Source organism: Cryptomeria japonica, chromosome 3 (genome assembly GCF_030272615.1).
Source record: "Cryptomeria japonica chromosome 3, Sugi_1.0, whole genome shotgun sequence".
NCBI classification, from domain to species: domain Eukaryota; kingdom Viridiplantae; phylum Streptophyta; class Pinopsida; order Cupressales; family Cupressaceae; genus Cryptomeria; species Cryptomeria japonica.
In genome coordinates this window covers 798,648,873-798,657,745 of record NC_081407.1, presented here as the reverse complement: position 1 = coordinate 798,657,745, position 8,873 = coordinate 798,648,873, and positions in this window count along the sequence as shown.

Below are 8,873 nucleotides of genomic sequence, written 5' to 3'. Positions count from 1 at the left end.
TATGTGACACATTCTACGATGACATGTGATGCAACCATAACTGGTAAAACCCTCAAAGAGAATCAACTGGCTTATGCAACAAGAGTAACACAACGAAAATAGCAAGAAAACATAACAAGATCACATAAACAAATCATATTATTGCTTTAGAACTTCCAACAACATTCTGGTTATCATCATATAATCATCAAAGCACATCCGGTAGATAACCGGTTACATGCAAGCTATCAACTAGATACAATCCAACCGGGACTCTAAAAATCAACCAGATCACAAAATGCGAATCTCAATCCTTATTCTCAATTCTACTTCCTCTTCCCTTACAAATGATTACAATATATCGTATTTATACCCAGTGGAACATATCCGAGTCGACCTCATAAAATTACATTTACCAATGCAGAAAAATGAAACATGTAACTAGGTATGCCCTAAGAATTAAAGAAATCTTTTCAAAAAATAACAACCATGAAGTGCGGTTTAGTAGGAAGGTCGGCCACATGCCAAAGAACATCAAACAAGACCCAATATAGATCCACACGCCAAGGATCGCGTCAGTAATGAGGGAAAACCAACTGGTAAGCACAAGAATTATCTAGAACCCAGAAACAGTCAATTGGAAGCGATAATTGATTGAAAAAGAACCCAAACGAACTGTAAATCTGGAATTAAGCACATGAACCAGTCTGGAAACCGAAAATAAGATCTGCCACGAAAAACAAGCAACTACCGGTACCAACCGGTAAGAACACAAAAAACTGCTTAAAGAACTAGTCAAAAACAAAACTGAAAGGAAATATTTTTGGTTGATGCAAGATTGCTCATCGATCGGGGATGCTCCTGCATCAGACAACCCAAGTAGAAAAAGATGTTCCATGAGAGGCAACTCATGAACATCTAAAAGGATTCAGAATAAAGACCCCATGCTCAATTATGATCCAAACATCTTCTTTATCTACCAACCTCTGCTTTAGCTCTTTCGGTGCCTCAACCGGCTTCTCTAACCCTTGACTCTCTTTGTTTCTCTTCCCTTGCTTCAGGTCTGCACATTGTCTCTATTTACTGCCTTCTTTCTTCTACAACTCTGATTTGTTTCTGCCACAAGAATTCATTCGGTTTGTCACCATAAGCTCTCTGTCATCCGGTCCTATCTGTCCTTTAGGCTTATCTATCAGGTCCTTCTGCAAACTCATGTCACCCTCCGGTATAACCTTTGCAACTGGTTATATCAGATCTTTCTTCAAACCTTCTAGTATAACCTCTGCCACCGGTTTCTCAGTACTACAACTTTTCTTAGGACTCAGATTCTTCACCTTCTTCTCTTTCTCCTTCAAAGAAATCAATGTGAACTTCTTCCCATCCTTCTCAATAGTGACTAGGTTTCTTCTACAGTCATAAATAGCTCCTTTATCAAACTACCAAGGTTTTCCCAACAACACATGACAAACACTCATAGATACAACATCACACAAAACCTCATCCCTGAAAGACCCAATATTAAAATTCACCAAACGCTGCTCCTTTATCTCTATCTTTTGATCATCTTGCAACCAACTTACCTCATAAGAATAGATACCAAGCCTCTTCAGTCCAAGCTTCACAACCATCTCCTCAGATACCAAATTGTCAGTACTTCCACTATCCACTATAACCTTGCAACACTTACCACCTGATTTACACACAGTCCGGAAAAGACTCTTCCTCTCAGTAGATCTGGTATCCTTTTTTCTGAACATAAGGGATTCTCCTTGCTCTGGTGCACAGTCAAATCCAGTACCTTCACCTTCTGGTTCCTCATTTGGCACACAACTTCTTCCCATTCCCTACTTATATTCATAGAATCTATGTCCGATTTCTCCACACTTGTAACATTTGCCAGGAAATTCTCTACTAGTACTGCTACCACCTTTTTTTCTGTGTTTTCTGCTCTGGTTCTTTACTCCACTTGGGTTTTTATTCATCTTCCTCAACTGGTTTCTTCATATTGTCACTCATCTGTCCTTCAAATTTCTCCTTCCCTCTATTTGGTTGTGATGAACAACATTTAAGTGTGATAAACATAGAATAATTCATTCAAGCTAATCAAACAATTACGCAAGCAGAATACAATAAATCATTACTACTAACTCCCTAGGGTATCTCAATGCCATTACTTAGTCTACCTACACAAGCAATTAGCATTTATTTTCATCTAGATCAATACCTCATAATCTTAATCACTTTACAAGCATAGGTGCAACATAGCAATACCTAACACTCATGATATGCAACCTACTTAATCATTCATTTAATATGAGATTCTATCTTTCAATGCATAGCCATTTCTATTTTTCTCTTAGGTTCATTTTATACACCAAGTCCAAATGTTCCTATTACCTTTAACCAACCTTCGACTCTGAACATCACCATTCACATACCAAGATTAACCCTTACATTGCATTAACATAATTTCCATTTACAATTAACTTCTACATAGTCATTTATGATTCTATACTCCTAGCATGCCTTTTACTTCATCATGATTCCTAAAGTATATAAGGCAATAATCACAGTGTCTCCTTAAACATTTAATCCATAGCCCATTTATTTCTCATAAAATCTCTTACACTATATCAATTAACCATCAATCATCTTATTACAAATTAAGAAACTACACGAATTCATCTCAACACAAACTAAGATACAATATCCTAATTCCATAACAACTAATAGCATCCACCAAAAGGAGATATAATCTTAAACCATAACACAAAATACATTCCAATCATTTCCTAAAAGACAAGCATTCATTTTACCGTCTAATCATACACTTACTAGTAATTTCCATTAATAAGACTAGTAATTCATTCTTTAAGAACATCCATACAATATTTTCATAAGGAACATTCAATTACATCCCAAGCATTATAAGATTTCAATTCAATCATTAGATCATTGTCTACGAAGTATGATACTATAATTTCAAGCTCTTTAATCACAACTCATAAACATGTCCTAAGATATCTTCCAATATTACTCATACTCATACATCCTACCAAGGCATAGCATTTCTTCTACTTAAAGAATTAATTAAAGACAACATTTCTATACTAATATCATTATCATAACATTTACACCATTTACTTTTAACATGGCTCATCAAGAATACAAATTGCATCTTTTAATTCCAACCATATTACTTATCCCCATCTCATGTATCCATTTCATTTAATATAAATGCGTTACAATACAACTCAAGGTTCATCATTACAATCATCTACCATAACCATAGTTATCACTACAACTAGAACAACATAGTCATTTCTCATAAACGTGATTTCTTTTACAACCATTGCATAAGAATTTCATTACATAAATCACATCATCATTTACATTCTTGCTGCAATTATTATCCATGAACAATCTGAAGAAGCATCCTCATCCACACAAGATGAATCCAAAGATAAGAACATCCCAATGGTTTAAACGCACCAACACCCGACCATGTGGAACCAAAGGAACCACCCCCCGCGTTAGGAGATGACACAAGGTCCCAACACAAACTCTACATCTAGGCTGACACTTATAACCAAAGAGACTAACCAAAACAAGGACACTCAAGCAAGAACCACTCACAAGATAGCACAAATAGAAAACTCACAGAGGTGCACAATCATTACATCTCAAGCAAAGGACACGTGTAGGAGCAGAGTGTCATCACATGCTATCCTCCCCCATAATATTGCCAAAACACAACTCTTCACGACATAACCTTGATAGACATGTGGAGCCATCTCTACCCATGAGAGAATCAAGGGAGATTTGACTTACTATCTTTACGGCCTTCTCATGCTTATCTTAAAACATCCTCCCTAGGAATCAACCATGAAGTTCAAACTATTAATTATCTTGTTTAAATGAGATCTAATTACCCATTCCAATTAATTCATTATTAATGACCACTTGTTTATAAATCATAGAAAACTCTAATGTGCCCTGATGGTCTAGACTTCATGCATCCTTACAAGGAACCTCATACAAGCCTATCTCTCGTGACTTCGATCATCACAAGGAAGCCCACTCCTCCTAACATGGCCCAACAATAAATCATAAGAGGCTCTAATTCAAATTTCAAGAAAATATCTATAACTTCATCATGCAGCCCAACAACACATAAAAACATGCAAGGAAAAACCATAACTAAAAAGCGCAAAGGGCTGAAATCCATTATAATGCAAAATGAGCTTCAAAGTGGAAATCCATATCATATAAGAAAATATTCCATAAATAAAATATATCAAATTATGTTGTCTTCACAACAATATCATCTTGTTGTCTCCACATCAATACTATCTTGCTGTCTCCACAACAATACCATCTTTCCATTGCAACATCTCAATATAAGAAAAGACTCAAATCTTCAACAATAAATAAACCAAGAATGTTGCAGCATAGAAAACATAAAATCACATCAAACTGATAAATAACAGTAGCTAGAAAATGTTTGCAAAAATCCCATAAAGCATTTGGAATGAAACGAAACTTGAAAATCCAAAACTGATTGGGAAAACAGTGAAAAACACCAAAACAGGCAGAACAACGCTTTTGCACTTAAGTTTAGTGCATATGCATTGCAGGTTAGCTCCTGTGCAGTTAAAGACAACTATTTTTCCCAAAAGACAGTGCAAATGCAACGAAGGACAACACAAATGCATGAAAGGATAACACAAATGAATGAAAGGACAACGCATATTCAGATTCAACGCTTTTGCATAAAATAGATGGAAAAACACAGAACTTTCGGCATAGCTTAAAAATTAAACTTGAAAACATTAAGCTTCAAAAAGTATATACATAGAGTCGCCTAGAACAATAGATTTAAAGGGCATAAATGAAATAAATAATAAACACTTAAAAACCAAGATTCAATCGAACTCCATTCTCGACATAGACTCAGAAAGACACCAGATAAAATCCAGAATATAAATATTTTCCACAAACTATAGAATAAAGCCTTGCAACAAATTTATGCATTCACATATTTACTTCCACACTATACATACCATAGATATATTTTCCAAAGCTCACACATTCAATCTACATACATGGAACATACAGGAAAACTGTAAAACAAAATACAAAAGGAGGAATACATCTCCAACCTGCAACCCGTGTGATGGAAGAAGCTGAAGAAGAGCTCCTCAAATCCAAAAGCCAAAACCCTCAAGCTCCAGCAACAATCTAAGCCAAAAACTAAAAGAAAATCTTGGAGAGAGATTTTTACAAGAAGAAACCAACCCCCAAAAACTTCACGGGAAAGAAAATAAAAAGACAAACATTAACCAAAAACCCTAGCCTCAGTCTCGACCAATCAAAATATTTCAATCTATAATATATTTTACCAACCCCACCATATAATATAATTTTACCCCCCTTTCCAAATTCAACCAATAAGAGGAGGGTAGGTAAGATAAATATAAATCATGCTTTTACAATTAGGTGGGAATGCTTTATTATTTTATTCTAAAGTGTATTTATACAACCCACTTAATATAAAAGTCAAACAAATAAATAAAACACGAGCCACAATTAAATAAATCAAATGGGGAAAATAAATTAAATAAACCAAAGGCTCGTAAATGAATTAAAGAACCAGATAAACATTAAATACCAAATAAATATTAAACCATAGACAATTAAATAAATAGATAAATAAATAATTAATTAAATACCATTAAAAGGTCAAATCACAAATAAATATAAAACCACAACATAAGCTAAACAATAAGTCTTAAATCATCATTAAAATAAATAAATATTTAAATATCAAATAATTAAATACCCAAAAAGGCAAGAATCCAATAAATTAAATTAAACATTAGATAATCAAAGAATCAAATCGCTATTAATCAAAATAATTAAAATAAACATTATTAACTATTTAATCTCGCATCAATAATCAATAAGCCTCAACATAATAGAATTAACCAACCAATACTAACATACTCACAACACACAAGAAACCCAGCTTACTAACTGACATGGCGACTTGCGCCAAGACATTGACGACTCACAATGAACAACTTAGACCTAAAGTATGCGAGGGGAACTTGTGTCAACTCCGAACCACATGCCATTGGGATTTAAAGACACGCTCAGACCTATGGAGCTACGTGGAGTCGGTGTCTGGTACTTGTAAATCCTGTATCCACAAAGCAACGATACGACATATGCATATATATTATAACAGACAAGGGTTAGAGAATCGCAACGACACATCCCACTCGCAATGAGTGATGTGGAATTGTCTCTATCCCGAAGACAGTCATACAACAATCAAACACACCATAAGATCAACTCATCATAAATAATCATTAAATATGGTCAGTACATAAAACATCATCAAGTGCATGATTAGTATAATTCATGATTATAGTAAGGCATGCAAAATCCATCAACACTTAGGCTCATCAAATCACATGATCAATATAATCTTTCGATAATATATCACATAATAAATATATAGTGTCTAATAAATCACACGAACAATAAGGATAATATCAACATCATATAAATCATCTAAAATAGCCTATGCCAAATAATGTCTATCACGCATGAATTAAAAGTCAACTCTAGTCAAAACAAGTCAAGTCAAGGATCGACACTACACGAAAAATGCAAGATCTTTCTTCTCACTCTTCCTTGGGGACTGTACACATGCTCATCTCACATCTAAGATGACGAGAAGTTGTCCTCAATTGTGCAACTAAAATTTTATCCTTTCCCTTGATTGTAGCCCTCAAATATAATGTTTCATTATGTTCCAATGTGGGGTTGAATTGCTTGGCCTAGTGTTCTTTTTTTGGCCATGGTGTTTTGTCCACTTGGTAGGCCTAAATTTTTCTTATACAAACTTGTTTTATCTCTTTATTAGTGTTGGGACATTCTTGCAAATTAATGTCCCATTTTCTCATCCACTTGTTCTTCTTCTTCATCCAAGTCTTGTTCATATGGTCTAATTCCTCAACAACCATGTTGGTCCATCAATGTTTATCTATGTTTTCAACCTTTTTTATATATCTTAGCAAACATAATATCATCGATTCTTCCATTGAAAACATTACCACTTCAGCCAATAGGATCTCATGGTGGATCATTTATTTGATTTTGAGGCTACTAGTAATTATATATTTTTGGATTCATTCTAATTGTCTCCCCTTGTGGTTTGACATGCTACTCCCCCAAACCTATGAACCATAGAGGACAATTGGTTTGACCAACAAACCAAAAAGGATTTCCTACACCTATTTTGAAGTAGGTAATAATCTCTTCATCCTCCTTTAATCATTTTTCTTGAACAAGTTTCCCAACCGAGCCTATTGTGAAAATTAATTTCTAGTTTCTTGTATTCTTTCACTATCTCCAACGAGCTTCTCTCAAAGACAAAATTTAACATGTTGCTTCTTTCTTGTCAAAGAAAAAATTATGAAAATACTTTGGTCTTGGTGTTCACTTGCATCTCGACCTCTTGGCAAAAGATTTTTAAATCCTTCAAATGTTCTCTCAAACCATGGACAATTTTTTTTATTAGAATAAAATCATTAACATACAAAAGTAAATTCACCATGTAACCCACCAATTGGATCCCCGTTGTTTGACCATTATTCAAGTTTATCAATATATAAACCAAACAATGTGGGGGATACAAAACACCCTTGTTTGACTCCAAATTCAATATCAAAACATTCAAACATACCCACTTTATAATAATTCTAGTTCTAACTTGCTCATAAAGTTGATGAACACTACCCTATACTCATTAGGAATCTCAGGTTCCTCCATTATGCTTCAAATCTTGTCATTAGGAATATTGTCAAAGGCTTTTTTAAAATGAATGAAACAACAAAAATCTTATCCACCTTGGGTGTCCCAAACCTTGTAAATGGAGTGCCTTAGAGTGATGCAGCGATCAATGGTAGATTATCTTGTCCTAAAGCTTGCTTGATCTTTCTCTTCTCCCTCTTTGTATAATCCAACTACCAATTTTGTGTTCTCTCATGCTCCCAAAAAGTTTTCCAAGAAGAGGATTGATCATAATAGTATGATAGTTAGAAGGATTTGATATCTGCACTTTTCTAAAGAGGGACAACGACATTGGTAGCCCACTCAATAGGAAAGTTGCTTTGGGTGGCATTGTTAAAGATTTTCTTGATGTGTAGAGAAAGAAAATCAACTCCCCATTTTAAAATTCTTGCTTACAAGCCATCAATGTCTTGAGATTTACCACTTGCTAAATTCTTTGCCTTGTTTGATATCTCCCACTGAAAAGAGCTCATTTGATGTGCTAATTATGGGAGGGGTAATTTTCTCTTGTACCCATTGATAGTGGAGCTTCACATAATCTAGCCATTGAGCATTTGTGATATATTTTTCTATTTGTTTTATTTTTTGTTGTAGCTCCCTCAAAATCCTTTGGGGTTGTGGATATCTAAAGATTTTAATTCTTTCATTCTTGAAATCACATATCTTTGAGAGTTTCCTTGCTATCTTTGTACTATTGATCTGCATCTTGCATTTTTATGTTGTCATACCACATTTATTATGGGAAGTTTAGCCTTTTTATTATGGCTTTGTCCATTCCCCACTAGATAGTTGATGTTGGTGCTGGTGTTTTGGTATCTGGAGACCATGGCTCCTCCGAACAAGCGGCCCCACAAGTTCATCCCAAAATTGTTTCAAGAGGTACTATTTCTGGTACCTTGATGTTATTTTTCCTTTGCAAGATTTTGATAGTGCCTATGATTGGCTTGACAAGTATACTTTAATAGGATATTTTGCAGTGAGTTCCATTTGAAAGCATGTTGCCAGACTGGGTCGCCAAAGCTTGGGCCCCT